Source organism: Conger conger, chromosome 1 (assembly GCF_963514075.1).
Source record: "Conger conger chromosome 1, fConCon1.1, whole genome shotgun sequence".
Lineage (NCBI taxonomy): Eukaryota > Metazoa > Chordata > Actinopteri > Anguilliformes > Congridae > Conger > Conger conger.
The window spans coordinates 57,595,009-57,616,186 of NC_083760.1; the positions used below are offsets into that span (position 1 = coordinate 57,595,009).

At 40.8% G+C, this 21,178-nt stretch overlaps 1 pseudogene; it reads right to left on the reverse strand.

The window, feature by feature from the left end:
- Positions 1 to 9,075: 9,075 nt before the first annotated feature.
- LOC133128385 (uncharacterized) lies at positions 9,076 to 19,303 on the reverse strand (annotated as a pseudogene).
- Positions 19,304 to 21,178: the final 1,875 nt, after the last annotated feature.

Consider the following 21,178-nt stretch of genomic DNA (forward strand, 5'->3'; position numbering starts at 1 on the left):
CCCACATGACATGGTGGGCAATTAAACAACGACAGGCAGTGGTATATAGACATTTTATCACAGCTAAGGGGTGTTGTTTGGCCTGACGGTTGCCACCCCAAATGCTATGCAACATTTGTAAACTCTAACATTGTTCTGCCAAACTCGCTAGCTAGTTAGCTGGCAAGTTACCGTGAGTGAGCAATCAAGAGTATATGCCTTTTTGATGTTTATTTGTCAAATGGTGCAAACACTAAAACTTTTTTTGGAGAAGTGCTGCTCTGCTTTCTCCGGTCCACACAATTTCCATGTTTCAGTCACCCTAAAGCTCTAACACTTTTGTCTGCTTACTAATACAAATCTCTCTTGTAAATCATGCGGGATCGGATAGTTTCTGAATCACGTGGAAGCGGAGGCAGTGTGTAGCCCTACGTCCCTGCTTTGTCGCAAATTCTGGGCAAAATTGTTGCAAGGTGATTGACAGGCATCGTCAAACGTTTTTTTCATTTTGACTTGAATGGCTGCTTCGCCGCAGAGTGATACTTGAAATAGAACTGTAAACAAGCATTAGAACACACAGCCGTGGTATTTAGAAAATGTATCACTGCTATGAACCAATCAGATTGTGATTGCCATTTTATAAACACATTTATATCATATTTTCCTCTGTTTTCAGTTTTACACTTGTCATCAATACATCCTGCTAAATACAGGATTGGAGGATAGCTGGCTGTTTGAATGAGAACAGTACAGCTATAGCAAGAATCGTCAAATCATGGTCCTTGAGGTCCAAGAACTGCTGGTTTTCCACCTTCCCTTTACCTGGAGTTAGGTGTGAAGACAGTCGGGCCAATCATTAGCACTAATTGTTAAGCTAAGTACCTCTGAGAAAAAAAAAATTAGGGCCAGATTTGGATTTGAGGTTCAGATTTGATGATGGCTGGGCTATAGTATCATGCATTACCATCCTCCTAACCTCCATGATCAGGGTATCGGTTTCCCATGAACAATTGCGATGTCACTTAAATTACCCTCTACAAATGTCCAAAAACATCATCAGACATTGATTTGCTGCTAATGGCTGTTAAGCTGTTAACCTGCTGCTGCTCATATTTTCATGGAATTGCACAATTTAGGGTGGATAGGGGGTCAACTGATGAAACGGCAGGATAACTGAGAAACTGTCAATTAATAAAACCCCAGAAATTCCCTCTTGAGGTTTCTGACTTTGACATGACAAGAAGACTGTTTAATATTGTAGGCAGTGCGGAAACAGCATCTCCCGCTATTTCCTAAAATGGGAGGTACTGCCGCAATAAACAGGGAGGATACTACCCCCGCAGCAATTTACTATTCACAAGAACACATTAATGTTGCGTAATGGCATTGACAAACTTCCCACTTGAACCCTACAACAGAGCATAGGTCTTAAAGAAGAAAATCACCAGCACCTCTACACCGCAAGGACCAGGCAGGCACTAACATTATGCAAAAATCTTGTGTTTTGCAGGGGAAGCCATCTGACTTCCACAAGGCAATCACGCATCCTGCTTAACACTGACAGCTGCTATGAAATGCTTAAATACCACCACCCCCAAAAGCAATAGATTGCCAGCACTTTAATTTTCATATTCTCTCATTTTGAACAACAGTGGCACATTTGGGCACCTAGCAATGTTAAACTGTCAGGGTCTGCTCCAGAGATTTTATGAATGTGCTTTAATTAAGGATTAAAAGAAACCTCATCTAACTACATCGGTATTCTATGCAGTTTCATTTGATGTTTGCATGCAGTGGGTCCACAAATATTTTTTGCCAATCTCAATAGTAAGATATTTCAGTCACACTTTAAACAAAGTGTTTATTGCAGTACATTGAAAAAAAGACTTTTAACTGAAGCACAACTACTACAGTTTTGCATTCTGTTATATAGGTAAATCTCTATTAACTCTTTATCTGGTTAATTTGAACAATAATTAAAAACCTAAACCGTCTATATAAAATGATGTGTGTATGCGCGTGAACAATTTTACAAGAAACACTTTTGGCTGAGCCGCCTTCCCATTCATATCAGAACCACTATCTACGTTGCCGTCACACTTGCCTATTTAAGCACACACCCGTATTTTCCTAAAGCACTATACTCTTAAGCAACCATGACATACTGTAAATCACAAACACTTGTGTGACCAGCAACCACACACAGAGGCAATACACCTCATTCAATACACTAGGCTCGCATGGATTATCAGTAGGCTATACATTTCAAAGTAAGTAACTTCATAATAAGTAACCCATATATCGCTATAGGGTGAAGTCTATCCATAACACACACTACAGTAACCCTAAAATACCAATCACCAAGGTTACAATACATACTTACAAGTACAATTGATTTATTTAACAACCCCAACTGGAGAATGCAGTAAGTCTGACCCAGGTAGAAAGCTCACTCACACAAAGTGCCGCCATTAATGCTTTGAAATATTTTGGGTGTTATGGGTTTATTCAGCGCAGTAATCCTGATTTGTGAAATACCACCAGTTAAGATTGCTAGCTAGCTAGCTACAGCAGATACTGTAGCGGAAATATAATTATGTGGTTTTCATGCATGTAGCAAAAACATAAATTAGCCAACAGAGTCCACCAAGATAAGCGTTTAACGTTATAGTACACCAGCTGTTAGATTAACTAACATGAAGAACCAAGAACTTAGTTGAGTAGTTAAACGTAGGTGGAGAATGGCTTCAGAAGCCGTCACACATTAAAGTGTGTTCAGACCACTTCAGATCACAGGTAATCTGACCAGGAACATCGGTAGGACATAACAAGCAAGCTCACTAGCTAGCTAACAACATTTAAATTATAGCAATCTAGAAAATCCACCGCAACATCACCACCAACTTCAACAAAGAAATCAAGCTGATGGCAATCACCCACACGTGTCACAGCACAATCCCAGTACCAAGCTAGCTGGCTAGCGAACATCTTTAAAAATTGACAAACTGTACTATCCTGCCTCTAGCTAAAATAATGTCCAGGTCCACAAAATCGCATCCATCATTCTTACAAATAACTTGAGCATTTTTCATCCTGGATCATTTATGTCTTAAGTTAGCTCTGTATCGTAGCTTGTTTGAAGCACATGGCTGTGTGTTTACAACGGGTCACCTGTAACAGCCAGTCTCTTGACATGAGCAAGTGAGAAATGAGGAAAATAGCAGGCAGTAGTTTTACTGATCTAAGGGGGAGGAACCAGGGAGGAACTGGCCTATCACGTGTTGACTTTACGTTACATTTGTCACTGATGCACAGCTACTGGAGCCAATTCAAAAAATTAACCAGGCCAATTATCTGACAGATAATTAATCCAATTAGTCGTAGAACATTCATATTCCGAAAAAAGTCAATAACCGTTCTGAAACGGATACTCGGATCATCCCTATACAACAGAATGTGGTAGCATAGCGTGTTCGGCATGCAAACTGACAGGGTTTGTATCGCTAACGTTAGAGCCAAGTTAAACCCCATACATGTATGTAACTTATGCTAGCTAACTTAGCTAATATAGGTAGAATGACTGTCTAATAGTTACTGACTAGCTATGTTGTACGTTGCTCATAAAAATGAAAGAAACAGATTGGTATTAGCTAGTTTGGCTAGTTACACACAACAGACCAATTTATCATAGTGCTAACTACCTGGCAAACACAAGTTGGATAACACAAACTAATTATGAAAGGGGACATTTATTAGACTATGTTGAGCTTTGCCGTTGGTCTTGGCCATATCACGTTATAGCTAACATAGACTCATTGTGTTCCGAACAGAATATGGGGAAGCAACCGCTTCCACCAGAAGTTAACGTCTGTTCAATTGTAGTTTTTTCCTGAGAAATGGGGTCTGTGATTATGGTTGCTCATTGGCTATCCCAGACACTTTAAAAAAACTCATGTGAAAAACGACAAATAGCTGCACAACTTTCCTGTATTTTGAAGAACAACTGCCACAGTTTTGAACTCTGTTATGCAGGCAAATCTCTGTTAAATCTTTATCTGGTTAAACATAACATTAATTAAATACTGATACTGTGTGCGTGCGTGAACAATTTTACAAGGAACACCTTTGGCTGAGCTGTATAAGGTTCATAGTCTCTCTTTAGCAACAGCTTCCCCTCCTCACTGTCACAGAGGAGCACCATTGCCATGTCACTATATGCTGACATGGATGTGACTCGCACATGTGACTCGTACCAAATTCATGAAAAATGAGAACGGGGGAACCAGTAGCAAACAAGACTTAATCCAAATGAGAGTCTTTATGAGAAGATTGGCTGGTCAGGCGGTCAATGGTGAAACACAGGTAGACAGGAATATCAAAGGTAAGCCAGTCCGTAATCAATAATACAGGTAGGTGTTTGTTACCGGGGTGAACAGACATAGCAAAGATAATCAAAATCTTAGTCGAGGTCACAGGCGATAGTTTGTAATCAGAATGGCGATCAGAACGGGCAGGCGAACAAAACAAAATCTAACATCACAAACCAAAAGTCCAATCAAAGCCCATACACAGCAGGTCAAAAGCAGACAGAAGGGTAGGTAATCCGGTAAACAGAGGTTGGGGTACACAAAACAGGTTAGAACACAGGCAAAGCAGCCGGAATAACCGATGGAGAGAATAGCAGGAGCACATTACGCTCTAGCAAAAAACTGAACAAATGGGCAGACTACATACATACAGTTGAAATGATTAAAGGTGTGCAAACGGGAATCAGGTAACAAGGCTCAGGTGAAACAAATAACTAGAAAGGGGACATTAGGAACATGAAACAGCAGCAGTTCTTAAACATAATCCTTGAACAGACTAGGCAGGGTGAGAACTGTTGCAGCTCTCGCATTTGTGTGTTTGAAGAATTGTCTGTGGGACAGCCTCTTGTCACCTAAAATAATTGCAGTTCACATCTTGAATTAGTAATTTGCCACAAACATGAAACACTCATAATGGCATCCACTAGCCACTCATTAAATGGCCAAGTGTCCACGCTGCTCAAGAGGGCAGAGTGCTAGGACACTTGATGCAGACACATGTAATTATCATTCGAGCTTCAAACCTGTGCATTGCACTACTTCACTTGCTTGTGTTCACTCTCCTTGTATTCCTTAATGAAAGCACAAGTGACATCAATGGCCCTAATTCCAATGTCGATTTAGCAAAACCTCCACTTCTCTCAATCATCACATTTTATACAATGCCTTCACAAACCTAATTCTTTGGTCTCTTTATTTGTTGTGAAAAAATGTTAAGTGAGAAACCAGTCACACCGCCTGATACTCCCCTGGCCAAGATATTGAATATACTTACTTTTTATCTATATACACTCAGTGACCTCTTTATTAGGTAGGCCTGTATACCAGGTTGTTAATGCAAATATCTAATCAGTCAATCATCAGGCAGCAACACAATGCATAAAGCATGCAGACATGTTCAAGAGGTTCAGTTGTTAACCAAATATCAGAATGGAGAAGAAATGTGATCAAAGTGATTTTGACCATTTGTTGGTGCCAGAGAGGGTAGTTTGCGTATCTCAGGAACTTCTGATTTCACACAAAAATACCTTGTTAATGAGAGAGGTCAGAGGAGAATGGCCAGACTGGCGGGAAGGCAACAGTAACTCAAATTACATTACAACAGTGCAATGCAAAAGGGCACACTCAGCCAGCCAGGTAAAAAAAGGTACAGCTCTATGTTCCAGATCAGAAAACCGATCACTACAGGAAGTTTTACATCTCTAAAAGACAACAGTGTTAAAAATGTATCCCTACTCTGTGATTCAACTGCACAAATACTTTAGATTGTGCGCTAAGATAGAAGCCAAATTCCATATATTTCTCACATTGATATTGTAGGGTCCTCGTGTGGGCTGCCAAATAATGTAGGGATTTTACACTCTACAAAATAGTGAGGATGATTGTTAGAAACGTATACGTCTCAGTCCTCACACGGGCGCACAAATTGTGTGGGATACACACGCTGCACGCTATGTGTAGATTGCTAGGATTGATACATACAACGTTTTGTGCTAATAATCCTAATGTATGGCGTCAATTAATGTTATGTAGCAGTCTAACTGCAAAAAGTAATCAGCCTCATAAAATTACTGTTATCTGAAATATCTAACTACAAATGTAGTATTTTAATTAATAATTAAAATAACCAATATTAATGATTGAACATACAGATAGCCTGAAGGTTGGAAGTTCTTTGAAAGATTTGACCTGGCTCTCATGTTCATGTGACACCGAAACAGACACTGGGCTTAATAAAATAAATGTACGTACAAACACAGAACATAAATGGGGTGATGAGCTAATGGGAAGTTAGTAGGATAAGGTATGGTATGAGTGTGTGCATGTGCGCAAGCAAAGGAAAGGTAAAAGTAACTAGCTTGTTGTAGTTAGCTCGAGTTCTGGGTGGGAGTGTTAAGCGTGCTAGCTGTGAGAAAAGAGAGACTACTTGCGTAGTTTAACTCTATACGTACGCAAAATAATGCATTCAAATGAGAAACGAAAACAAATAGAAAAGCAAAGATTCACAATATCAGTTAAAACTAAGCTAAACACTGGCTATGCCTGGAATGTTTGTTTAGTCTTACTGAGTCCACCCGCATTGCTGGCTCCAGGAATGCTGAGCTGCTGTCCTTATAAAGCAGTTGAGTGCTATGATCGTTGCCCTGCGGAGGTACGCAAAGCTGGGGTGTTCCCGTGTGCCGCTTGATGTCAGCTGGTCCGTTTTGTCACTGAAAGATGTCCGCTGGTCATTTTTACATGTGTAAAAGTTTGTTTGCTGCAGTTTCTATTGGTGAGCTGATGTAGCAATTTCCAATCTCCACTCAATATAGGCCACTTTAAGTTACCGCGAGGTAAGCTAGGTGCGTCTGTGAGGCCTAGTGGTGCACTGTGGAGAATTTGGCCTCTGTCCGAGTGTCGGGAGCAGGGCGTGATGCAGTTGCAGAAGCTGGAGGCCAGGGACTGCTGTGAGCAGCTGGATAATGCAATGAGGGTAAAAAGCGGAGCAAAAAACGTATACTGTCAAAGTTTATTGCTAGAATTGCTTTATTGCTAGACGTCATGCCGGGGTGGACGTCGCGGAAGTGTCCTGTGGAGTCATGGGAAGTGTAGTTATCTGGTCCCTACAATATTGCTATACTGTATATTGGCTCCTTATTTATCCACATTTTAAATGTAAGGATTTTAGAGGTTTGTCTCCACAGCAAGTTTTGTGAAAATTGGTTAACTTGTGGAGAAGAACCATCCAAGCACTTGTTACAATTAATATAACTAACAATGTACAGTGGTTGGGAATAAAATACTGAATTCAAAATAAATTCAATATAGACTAAGCAGTACACAAAAATGGCTTCTGATCTGAATAGATGGGTTTAATTTCAGATATTGTGTGTTTAGTGATTTGTGTTAATATATACTGTAGACCTGTTTTTCGCAGTGTTCCGGGCTGTAATATACTGAATTGTGTGATATTTTGTGTAAAGGTTTGTTGTGTAAAATTGGTGTACCCACCTCATGCAGTAAAGAAAATTGAATTTGAAACACCTTTTTTAACCCCTCTTTTAAAATATGGCCATTTCTATTTAAAACATGTTTTATACCAGCAAAGGAAAACTAGTCTTAACTGTTCATCAGGCACAAGCATTTCATAGTTGCTGGCATAGATGGTAAAACCAGATATCATAGGCATCATTGGTTACAAATTCAAATGGATATAGTATTTTCTGCTTGAAAATCCCTTCGGCAGAAAAGCCCTGTTATCTTTACATGTGATGTGTGATCGAGAGTTAATTCTCTATCCCTTGATCTGAAATGAATCTGTTATTGCTTTTCATATACGGTATGTGGCGGTTTTTACCGCATACACACAGGCAGCTTTAGCAGCATGTAAATATGTATTCTATATTAGTTAGTGTTGATCTAAGCCAGGGATCAAAAATATTTGGAGCCCTCATTAACCATATAGCCCAAAGCAATGGAATATTGTGCCAAAATCAGATTTTTAGCATCAGTTGACATCTTTATAAGACAGCTAAAGATCATCCAAAAAACCTGCAGGCCTGTACGAAAGAGATTGGGCAAAAATGCCTTTAATTTAGAGTAGTAAGGCAAAAAGCACTGCTAACCAAGATAAATGTCCATACCCATCTCACATTTGCAAAACACCATCTGGATGCTCCCCAAGCCTTTTGAGAACGGATTATCTTTTTGGATAACACGGAAGAGTCAAACATGGTGATGGTAGTGCGATGGTTTGGGGATGCTTTGCTGCCTCGAGACCTGGACGACATGCCACATTATTTTTCTGTCTGGAATATTCCTCTCCCGTGGTGGAATCAAATTGGAACCGGTGAAGTAACACACTGATGACCACTTCTCAGTTGAAAAGCTTTATTGACAGTGCACAAAGGGAGATTCACAAGGAATGCATCTGACAAGCCTTCCGTCTGAATCTCAGCGTGTTACCCTAAAGTGAGGGTTCAAGTAGCCCAGTTTAGGGGAGTGTGACACATGACAGATTGCATGAATAGACATTCCCATGAAGGAATTACAGTGCACCCAGATGTTCCGGGGATCCCCACTGCTAGTGTGAACCCCTTTGAACTGTGGTTCCTGTAATATTTTACTCAGGCATCAATATTAACACCACTTGAACCCTGTATGTGGGAAACAAGAAAAATGTACACTCTGTGGAACAGCAACACGTGATGAGGAATACAATATACTTGCCAATGCGAGTGGGCCGAACCGCTATTGGGTGTCGCTGTTGTTCGAGGGTCAGACAGTACACATGGAGATTGAATCGCAACTGTATCGCTGGTGTCAGGCAGTCTATCATAAAATAACACCTCCCACCGTGACCAGCCAGAGTGGTATTAAAGACCTATACTGGGGAACTAGTGGCCATCAGAGGTGTCACACAGGTCAAAGTGGAGTTGAATGGACAACTGTGTACATACATCTACTGATGCCTCTGGACACATCTTCAGTGATGTTCCTGGAATCATCGGGTGTTTCGGGTCTTTCAACATCATACACCCTCCTCCAGGTGACCCAACCGGGGCTGATCAGACCCCGGCTTGTGTCCAGATGGCTAGCTACCATGACTTCATGGCTCTCCTCTTTTGAGCCACAGCCATCTTGAGGCTCTCTCTGCCGCATCGGTGGTACTGCGGATGGCTCTCCTCTTCCTCTCTCCCACGATGCCTAAGCTACTGAAGGCTCTAGCTAAAGAACGGGCTGCGAAACCCCTGCATCCGACCTCCACCGGAAGACACCTTGCTCTCCACCCAGCCTGCTGACAATCACTGACCAGTCCCACGTACTTGGAGAGTTTCTTCTCAAAGGCTTCTTCCAAGCGATCTTCCCATGGGACCGTCAGCTCCAGCATCACCGCTTGCTTGGTGGACTCAGACACGAGGACAATGTCTGGCTGCAGGGTGGTAGCAGCAATGTGGCTGGGGAACTTCAGCTGTCGTTCGAGGTCCACCAGCAGCTGCCAGTCTCTTGCAGAGGTCAGGATACCAGCAGATGTTCTTCTGGCAGGGGTTGCCTGCTCCCCAGCTCTGACAAAGGCGATGGTTCTCTTGGAGGGTCGGAACTGCTTTGCCCACAGAAGTCCAGCACTGATGGCTTCAGCAATGGTCTTAAGGACTTGGTCATGCCTCCAACGGTACCTTCCATCTCCAAGTGCCCTGGTACAGCAGCTGAGGATGTGTTCTAGGGTTCCTCGCTTGGAACACAAGGGGCACGCTGATGTCTCTGCTAAGCCCCATGTGTGCAGGTTTGACGGGCTTGGAAGCACGTCGTAGACTGCCTGGATGAGGAATTTGATGTGTTGAGGCTCAGCTCTCCAGAGCTCAGTCCAGGTCACTTTCCTCTCCATCGCATTCTCCCATCTTGTCCAAGCTCCCTGTTGTTTCATCCCCACTGCCCTGCAGGATCTTGTCTCCTCCTCTGCTGCTCTCACCTCCTCCTGGACAAGGCACCGCCTCTCCTTTCCCCTGGTGTTCAATTGAGGAGTTGGGAAGGACCCTAGCCCAGCTCGGCCCCATGTCACCACTCCCACAAGGTTCCTGTGATGTAGCCTGGCCTCTGCCTCTTGGCAGCATCCTCTGCTCTCCACTTCCTGCCAGTCCTCACTTGGATCCCAGTGTTGGCCACCTTTGGGTCACTCGAGTCCCTGTACTGCACCACTTCTCTGGCTCTCGTCACCTTGAATTCCTCCTCCAAGGATCTAAAGGGCAGCTGTAGCTTGTTATTACGCCCATAGAGAGCGATGCTGCTCAGGCTCTTTGGTAACCCAAGCCATCTTCGGAGGTGTTTGCTGACCTTCCTCTCCAGGGTCTCGACCGCTGAGATTGGGAAGGCATAGACAAGGAGGGGCCACAGGATCCTGGGGAGAATGCCGTGCTGGTACACCCTGGCTTTAAACTTCCCAGGAAGGCCTGACTTGTCCACGGTTTTCAGCCAGCCATCCAACTCAGTGCAGGTGGACTGAATTGATGATGTGTCTCTCAGAGAGCTGTCAAAAATCTTGCCCAAGCTCTTGACTGGCTTCTCTGTGATGGTAGGGATGGCTTTGCCTGAGATGTTAAACCGGACCTTGTCCTCCACCCTCCCTTTCTTCAGCACCATGGATCTTGATTTGGCTGGTTTAAAACGCATCCGGGCCCACTCCACCAGCTTCACGAGACCCTTCAGAATCCATCGGCAGCCCGGGACTGATTCTGTTGTGACTGTGAGGTCATCCATGAATGGCCTGATGGGTGGCTGCCGTTGACTGGATTTTGATCGGGGCCCTCTGCACTCTGCACAACAAGCAAAACTGCCACTATATAGGTGTCTCGGTGGCGCAGCCTGTAGACCACTGACCGCATGCTCACTGCGAGCAGCGACGGCGGCGGTTCGAATCCGACCATCCGACATTTGTCGCATGTCTTCCCCTCTCTTTCGCTCCCATTCTTCCTGTCTCTCTATACTATATACTGTCCAATAAAGCTGAAAAAGGCCTAAAAAAAAACTGCCACTATATATGGTACAGGGTGACTACCTTTTACTGGGACATTCATGGATTGAAAAAATTTACCTAGACTGGCCAGCAGTGCGAAAGATGGCTTACCTAAAATTCTAGGAAGTTTTAGAAAATAAGCTGTGGAATGCTGGAGCCAGTTAGTATCATCAATTAGAGTACCCCTATTATCCTCAGTGACTGACAACACAGGTCTGCACAAAGGTGCCTTCAAAGACTAACCCTATCGTGGAGCCCCCAGCTCCTAACCCTATCGTGAAGCCCCCAGCTATTTCTGGTGGCCCGGCTTGGACTGAAATATTGGAGAAAAGGCCAAGATGTGCATCATGTGTCAGCGTGTCCGAAATGCACCCCAACTGACACCTGCACACCTCTGGGAGTGGCCAGGCGAGCCGTGGAAATGTTTACAGGTTGGCACCACAGGACGCCACAGGGTGATTCCAGACGTTCATGTCTGGTCACACCAATTCTGGAGAGCATACTGTGCCATACTGTACCTTTTTTCATGCAGAAGTTGTGATTGCTAGTCGAAAGTGTATGTAACTTGTGTCTAAACTGGTGAGAAGGTAATGTGGCCAATTAATCATGTGTGTTTAGAATTTTGAATAGTAGTACTTTCCATGTGAATACAAGAAATTACAGAAAAATTGAGAATTGTGTAAAGTTTAGCAAAAAGTGTGATTTAGGGTTGTGATTTGAGTGGAATGCAGATGATGTATGCAGCTGGTGTATGGGTTTGGTACATGAGCATAAGGTTTTGGTTATTGTGTTCCAAGTCCCTGTGTTAGTGTGTACATTTGAAAATTGAATTTATGCTTGTTTTTTGTATCAAGATTACATTAGTTGGGGGTTTTTGTGATAGGATGTTCCTTTTAGACGGCATTGTATGATTTTGTAAATGGAATTAAACATTTTGAGAACACAATTCAATTTGTAGCATGAATTTGCCGTTTTGATGAATGAAACACAGTTTTGTTGTTTGTGTCATATATTCTGAAAAACTATGCATTCAAACGATGGAGAAAATCTACATGTATTTCATGCATTGACATTCTGATGTGACCCATTTACAGCCTCTTCAAAAGAAACCTTCACCATTCAACATTCTCAGATGAGATCATCATATGCATTTGTTTTTGTTTTTTAATGTGTTTTCACCCAGCTCACTTTCATTACTCATATCTCAGCAAATAAAGAAATCACTTCAGAAGGTCATTAAATTCTGACTCACTCTAATCTCCTTCATCTAAATTTCCCACTTATTTTTGTTTTCACCACAATGGATTCATGCTTATTAGAAAAATAGATTAAAATGTAGGTTACTGCTTTGCAAGATAATAATCTGTCCACATCGCACCTCCTTCTAACAAGGCCAGTTATGACATGTACTACTGTAGAATGTGCTGCTTTATTCTGCTGCTGTGAAGGAGTGAATTACCTGAGGAGACTCCACCACTAGAATTCTATAGTTCTAAAGGAGAACATCACCACATAATGGAAAATACAATGGATTCATTTTGCCCCAGGTTTTGTAACAGCCATATGGGAGCTGAGGTCTTAGAACCTCTGAAGTCACCTCATGGGAAACACCCCAAGGGTCAGCCTGGTACACTGCGATTTGGAATGTGGAGCACTCGCTGCATACATAACAAGAAAACCTAATTATGAGGACCATTCCAGGCATGCAGATACTGAAGTCTCTCCAATTTCAGTTGTAGAACAAGAGTCAGGGCATTCACCACCACTGGCAGTGCTTCAAGACAGTAGTCCCACAGAGGTATCAGTGCTGAAGCATAAGCGGCGGGGTGGAATTGATTAATACACACTTATGCTCCGTTCAGAAAACTGTATATGGCCAATTCCAGCGTTATGGATGTAACATTTAGACACAAAATGACAAACAAAATCCCTCAAAAAAATTTTGATGAAAAATGTTCATGCGTATTATCATAGCAACCACTTGGCTGAGGGGACAGGACAAAAAGAATAGTTAAGCCAGAACAAAAGTGACAAATAACTTGTGTTATGGATGTAAGGATATGCATTTAATGTAGGAGGCTTGGCTGAATATAGAAATAGCAATTTTTAAAATATTTATGTCTTGATACCAGCGTTATGGATATGACGCCATTGCGCTATGGATGTGACACATCTGAATTTCACATTATTTGACGATTCGCTTCCCAATCAAATTTTATCAGAAAACATTTGTCAGTTTTGACATTGGGAAGCGAATCGTCAAATAATGTGAAATTCAGATGTGTCACATCCATAGCGCAATGGCGTCACATCCATAATAATATATGCATAATATAGCATTGATTTCAATTTTAATGGGACTAATAAAATACATTTTTAAGCATTTTCCTGTTGTTAGCCTACATTTTATCAGATTTCAAAATGGTCCACTATTTGGGACACGATACGTTTAATTTCAAAATTGTCACAATCTTTACACACGATTCTCAAATTATGGCACAATTCTCATTAATGTCATTTTTGGATTGACGTGAAAAACACTACTATTCACTACTCCTACACAGTCCTGTCAAGCGATGCTAAATGTGGTTAAAGAACTTGAAGTATAAATATGTTGTTATGCGTGACTTATTCAGCTTACTAGAATGGGAAAAGTCATTTTCATGATATAGCGAACAGATCTAGGCAAATGCTTGTTTTAGGTACAGGTGAAATTGTGTACTCTCGTTAATTATATTGGTAACTAGCTAGCTAGCAATCCTCAGGATTTTTATTTCATGTGTTATTTTTCCGAAACTCATCGCAAGAGATTGGAGACAGAACTCAATAGGCTTTCTATAATACTAAAAAAAGGTATTAAATTCAATATTTTCCCAAAACGTCTGAACGAAAACAATCATTGGTTCACAGACTACTGCACATAATTAAATGTATGATTAAAAAAATTTACCAATTAGGTTTTCTTTGGCTGTTTAATCAGCTTGGGAAAAAAGCTATTGTGCACATAGTTCCAGGTGCTTCACTGCCTCACCCCTCCCACCTTCTCCTGTTCTATTGACACTCTGTGGTTTTTATACCAGAGTGTGACATTACATTACGGATGACCAATGAGCCGTTCTTATAGTATGAATTCCCACTTAGGACAAAATACATCTGTTTTTCCTAATAAACCACAGTACCGAAAAAAGTATATTTTTGGAAAAGGCCAAAGGGTTGAAGCATCTTCTGATAGCTGAGATTTGTGAAAGCTTTCATTAGTGGTTGTGATATGCATTGAAAATGTTTCGTTAATTATTTTCATGTAGCCTACACATTTATATTCAGCATTATACCATCAAAAGATTATCAGACCATACACACAAGCCAGACCTTTCAGGCAACTTTTACTTGTTTTGTAACTGAAATTTAAATAGAAAACTGTAACAGATTTAATATGCCTGGAGGTCTCTGAAGACATGGGAACAGGGAACAATATAATGGATTTTTTATGTCTTTCTTCTGTTCTGTTCTGTGGCAAGTGCAGCTAATAGTGTCAAGGGGAGTTTGTAATGGGAGTTAATGAGATGATGGTGCATTAGGCTACAACTTCCCACTGGGTCATTATCTGTGGATCTCAACAAAACTAAAGGAAGGGGGGGGTGTTATTTTATGTGTCACTAGGAGGCAGAACCGAGCCATATTTCTTGGATAGTTGGATAGCTGTGTTGACATTAAATACCTGCATATTTATGCTAATGAGAATTTCAAGCAGCAGTGAGGTGGAAAGTTCCTCTGACAGCTGATTATGGTTGCTCTCTGCTTTGTGATGAATATCTTCATAAACATTTGTCACGCAAATGAGAAATAGCACAAACACAGATGCTGTGACTACAAGAAGTTTGTTGTTTTGTCATTTAAATGTGCCCTCTGCTCTACTGCTGGTATGAATGTCATTCAGTATTCAGCATAAAATCTAATTAAAAATTGTTAATCGAATTGAAAATAAATTTTTATTGTATCTCAACTGAAATCCAAATATCCAATGATGGAATCCATTTCAAGTTTATCGTGAAAGGTATATTTGCATAATTCTGCTGGGAGACTCTGCACCATCTCTGAAGTTTGGCCACTGTCAACAAAGGATATTCAAATGCATTAGAGTCTGAGGGAGAGCACATTTAAAAAGCTTGGTATCATGAAAGTAAATATTTTGATGAAGTGGAAAATGCATGGAGACCCTGACTGCGTGTGGAGTGAAACTGGGCTCACAGGCCTTATGTGTATGCGCTCAGAGTGGCATCTTGAGACTGTGCAGGTGAGGTGAATGAACATGTCAAACAGTGGTGTGGAAAAATACTTTCATCAGGGTGATTCAAACACAGTAGGTTAAATCAAAACACACTTTACCTGAGTATATATGCCAGAATTATGAGGTTATTGACAGTTGTCACATCTTTTTAGACCTCAATGTGCCATAATGGTTTATTACCAAAAGCCAAAAGCAAAACAAGCAAGGCAGCTTCCAAACCAGTCAGGGAAACAGACACAGCTCACCACAGACATATGAATTATCCTTCTGCCCACACTAGCTTTATGTCATCACACACTAACTTCTCAGTATTTAGTTAATGCAAATTTGTAAAGTGTTGCCAGTTCATTCATCTACCCTGCGGTACATGAACAACACTGCTCCAAGATTGTGTTATCAGCAACATTGACAATCAGCTGGTGAGATTTCTCCCTTTTACTTTGGGAGTGGTTGTTTTCATTTCTATACCCCCTCACGCCTCGCACATTCCACTAAATTGCATATTGCAAAGCTTTCTGCCTGCATCTTGAGGAAATCACTCCTTTTCTTGTCAAATACCTGTTGGATTATTTCAGAAAGGGGCACTGTGGCTATTGCTTACAGTGATTTGTATTGTCCACATTCATTTGCATAATTGAATTTGGTCACTTTGATGCAGGATATGAGAGTGTCACAAATTTGCATGTCTGTTTGTTGAATCGAGGCTAATTATTTTAATTACATCACACACAAAAAGAAAAAAAAAACCTAATTATTTGTCAAAGCGAGGCCATCAGGCATGGTTCTGTACAGAGCTGTGACCTCTATTATACAAATTCAAGCATAACCTATGTTTTTATAATGTCAGACAGTGAATCTTTAAAAATAGCCTAACAGCTTTCAGGACTACAGGATGAGGGCATACCATTTCAACACTCAAAGAAAATGAACACTTCAGGTACAAGAATGAGAGACTGAAAAGGACAATGAATGTTTTTTTAATAATGTACACTCAGTGAGCACCTTGCCAGGTCATCATTATAAGTAAGATTATTCCAATCTTTATTGACCAGCCTAGTAGGAAAAATGATAAAATAATGTATATGCCTTCTATATGCTTTTGCATCAATATTTATGGAAATTTTCAATCACACAGAAAGTAAGCAAAGTGAAGAGATCATCTGTCTCATTATTTCAGTATTGGGATAAATTAACACAAGTTTGATCATTGTACAGGATCTGCATAGCAAGAAGGATATGAATTTTATTAAATTCAATTATATTTGATTGTACAAAAAATAGCCTAAATACATTACATTACATTACATTACAGTAAAATACTAAATAGCTAAACTAAACCTAAATAGTTTTGGTAACTTTTGAATTTTCCACTTGCATTTAACTGAATAAAAATTGGCAAAGTATAATTATCTTGTGAGGTTTTGTACTGATTTGGCTTCGCTAATTTTAGCCAGCACAAGACTGTGATTCATTTGAAGTGAAGATTGCCTCATTAGCGAAGCCCACGCCTGGAAGTTGGGCAGGCTTTCACATTTGTGTCAATGGGGGCAGGTTCATAGCACTGTAAGGTTGGCTCATTCTGCTCAAAAGACTGCATTTAAGCTCTGCCATGATCACATTTATTTAATACAAAATAATTTAAAATCATTATTTTAACAGCAATCTCAGGTGAGGGAAAACAACATGGAAAAGAAGAGTCGGACATTAAATTCTGCACACATTAAAAAAACACTAAAATAAATCACTAAATAGTTCAAAACACTCAGCAAAGGTACTGTAACTCATTATACCACTCCATGTTCATTTGACTGGGAAATATTTTTGGTGGCATAATTTTCTTAACAAAGGCAGTAAATCTTTTTTTCCCTAATTGTACTGACAAGTAACTTGATTCCTATTAATCTTTAATGGTGCTCTGATTTGTTGAGTATTAGGTGTTGACATTCACTCTGTGTCTGGTAGTGCAGTCACCAGCTGTGAAAATGTCACATCCGTCCTTTAATTGCTTTCTATTGGGTAGTAATGAAAGTGGTGATTACTTAAACTAAATCATTATTTTTATCAATCTGGTGACCCTAGTCGAGGTCTAGCCCTTTCACCATGGCCACCTTTGAAATGAAACTGGCTACACAATTAATTAATTGATAGTATACCATATAGGAAAAAGAGCCCAAATCTTGTCACATTTGTGGTCAAAATAATTTAACCTGGTTAAGTGGGGAGTGCGCTAGATGATGTGGCCACATTCAGCAGGAATAGTAAGAAAACAATAACATTAAAAGTACCTGAAATGGTACCACAAACAAAATATTTTCATGCGAGAAATAAGTATTGAGGACATATTATGACATATTATATTTGGCCCTTCCTGATAGCCTCTATTATTACATATTTTTCACACTGAATATTTTCAGATCTTTAGATAAAATGTAAATACAAAATTATTGTTTCACTGATTTCATTAAAAGTTATCAAACATCTGTCACCCCTGTGAAAAAGTGATTGATGTACTAAATTGTAAATGTACTGCTTTCACCATCTTTAGCAGCAAATTGCAACCAAACACTTTCTATAATTTGATATCAGTCTTTCACAAAACAGATTATATTGAGACATGAGAACGATATAGCAGCATACTGTATGTAGTTTTTACATTTTGCAAATAGCCAACAGCTATTGTTTCCTAGGTTCAGTCACTTTCACTGTTTAGTATTCCACAATCATTGATTGAAGACATTTTTATAGTCTCTGACCTATGTAATTGGTTCATATTGTGTGCAGGTGACTGTGTTTTCTTCTGGGGTTTTCCCATTTTTTGTGATCATATGTTCTACATTATGTATTGATTATTTGTTATTTGTTATTACGATTTACTTGGATTCAGCAAAGCATGGCCTGAGAGCTAATGCATTTCGTGAAGCTGGGCTTTAGTCTCCAATTACTCGGTCACGTGCACCAAGGGTATTGACAAAAAGATTTGGTCGAGAACAGTTGTAAACACTTTGCTGCACTTTCATCTCTCATAAAACATGAGATTATTTTTGATATGTGACATAATATTCACAGTTACAAGACACATTTACAGCCATTTTCAAGGATCCTATCCCCATTGTCATAAGAGCTGAATACATTAGCATTAATTCCTACCTTGGTGTAATGGCTGTAGAGGGATGACTGATTTTGACGGGGAGTGTTTGTTGCATTATTTATAGCTTGGTGGTAATGTCAAGAGTGGGAATTAGGTAATTTGCGGCTGGTTTGTTTCAATGTGACCTGAGTCCCAGGGAAGCTATGGTGAGTTAGAATACATAACAGATAATTTAATGGAGAACAGGGCCCAGGCGTATATTACAGTAAGTTATTCCATCCGTTCTCCTTATGTTTCAGGCACCAGTATTATTTTTTATTTTTTATTAAAATATCGGACATCCCAATAAGACATTTACAGATGTGCCAGCCTTCTACAAATGTATTCAGAAATAGTTTTTTTACTTACTAGTGTATAGTTATGGATCTCTCTTGCAAGTGCTTTGGATTTCCTGTGCGATTGTTAGACAGATAAACACTGCTATAAAATGGAAGCATAAAACTGCCAAAGGGCTCTATTTCAACGCATGGTATAAAACACAACGCATTTATGGCTTGGCCAGATCCACTTTTGCTAGTTTTGGATAGTTTGAGTGCAAAGTACGGCACAAGGTTCAAAAGTCCTGGCCTTGTGGCTTAATAAATAGGTGTACTGTAGCTGTCGGGCAGCAAAAATACTTTATGTGACTTAACTGTTGTGGGTTGGATATTTAACAGTCGCCCCTGGGTGTCAGTCAGAACACAATAGTTGTTTCCAGTCCTGCCACCTGCCTGCTCCTCTGCCCTACCCTGGATCCGACCCTCACTCACCCTGGACCATCCTCCAGCAGCCTTGTTCGCCCTAATCCTGCTCCCGTGTTCTGGATTCCCCATCTCGGACCTCTGCCTGTCCCTCGACGTCCACCTGCCTGATCCCCAGTACCCCTGTTTGGCTTGGATCCTGACCTGTTACCTGGACTTTACTAAGCTTTACTTCATTGCCCTGTTTGCCGTTCCATTACCCTTTTCTGTAATTATATGTCTAATGCATCTCTAAGAAAATATGCATATAGGCATATTCACAGTGCAACTGAAGGGCACAGAATAAAGAAATCAGCACAATGCTGCCCTCTACTGGGCTTAGCGAACCTAGCTAAACATCTTGCTCTGTGTACAATATCAGCTGAATTGTTGCAATGCGCTCACATGTAACTGACTAGATTGACGCAAATAAGTAGTCGCATAAGTGCCAAACACTCGGAAGTAATATAACAATATCCTTGTAGATAAATACACATTGGCGGGCATATTAAGAGGAACTCAGGCAACTGCTTAGCTAGCAAAGCGATGGCATTACTTACGTTAAGTAATTAACGCACAAACATTGCATATATTTGTTGCCAGGGCCCTGCTTGCATGTTGGTCAGTAGCTTTGGCTTTTCTCCTTTTCTGATGAATGGGATGCTTTTCCTCACAGGTTGGAGGCCTTTTCAATTGGGGCACCCAATAGCTTAGTGGCTCAGGTGGTTGATTGGAACCTGGAAGGCTGGTGGTTCAAGCCCCAGTGTGGCCACAATAAGATCAATGCAGCAGTTGGGCCCTTGGGCAAGGCCCTTAACCCCACATTGCTCCAGGGCGGATTGGCCATTGCTTAGTCTAATCCATGTAAGTCACTTTGGATAAAAATGTCAGCTAAATGCAATGCAATGTAATGTTTATAGCACCTCAGAGAATGTCAACAGTAGCCTCCAGCACCTGGTCATGGTGCATGGGGATACTGCACTTCTTCCAGGACTTCCAGGACAAGAGCAGTCGTCTGGCAGTGACAGGGTTGCCAGTTCAATCCCACCCTGGGTGTGTCATCATGTCCCTGAGCAAGACACCTAACCCTCAAATGCTCATCACGAGCTGGTTGGTGCCTTGAATGGCAGCCAGTCGCCATTGGTGTGTGAGTGTGTGTAGGAATGGGTGAATGAGAAGCATCAATTGTACAGCGCTTTGGATATATGCCAACCGTTTTCCATTTTTTACCATCTTTTAGGCAACAGCTGAGGATGCGCTCCAGTGTTCCTCTTCCCTGTCACAGTGGGCATGTGAAGTCTACCGTCTCTGACAGGAAGAGGTTTGATGGGCTTGGCAGTACATCATAAGCAGATTGAATCAAGAGCTTGATGCACTGGGGCTCTTTCCCAATGCTTTTTTCCACCTGTTCACCTACTTGCTGTCTCAGGTCCACTGACCTGCTGGCACACATCTAATAATGAATTAATAATAATTCCTTGCATTTATATGGCACTTTTCTCATACTCAATGCGCTTTACAGTGATGAGGGATATTTATGTAACTTTCATTTATATTTTAAGCATTTACCTGATGCTTTTATCCAGAGGGAATGACTGGTAATTGTCAGAGACCCACCCTCTAACTTAATTAAAAATATATACATATATATATTGGAGAAATTGTGAGCACAATAATCTGTAATTATGTATGCAATGTGTCACTGGCCATATTAGCACCAGGGAAATTTAATTGCATAACCAAGTGAATTTCACACACTGCTACACAGTCATTCATTAAAAGGGGTCAGATGTTAGGTCCAGCATGTGATTGTGAGATTGAGGGTCTACCTTTCCCACATACAAACCTGCAATACAGAAATGCCCTCCAATTTACAACAATCCAATAAATAGTAATTATTTCGTAATGTTACATCATACAGTAATTTACAAAGAACAGCATAAGAACACATATTTAGCAGAAATAATT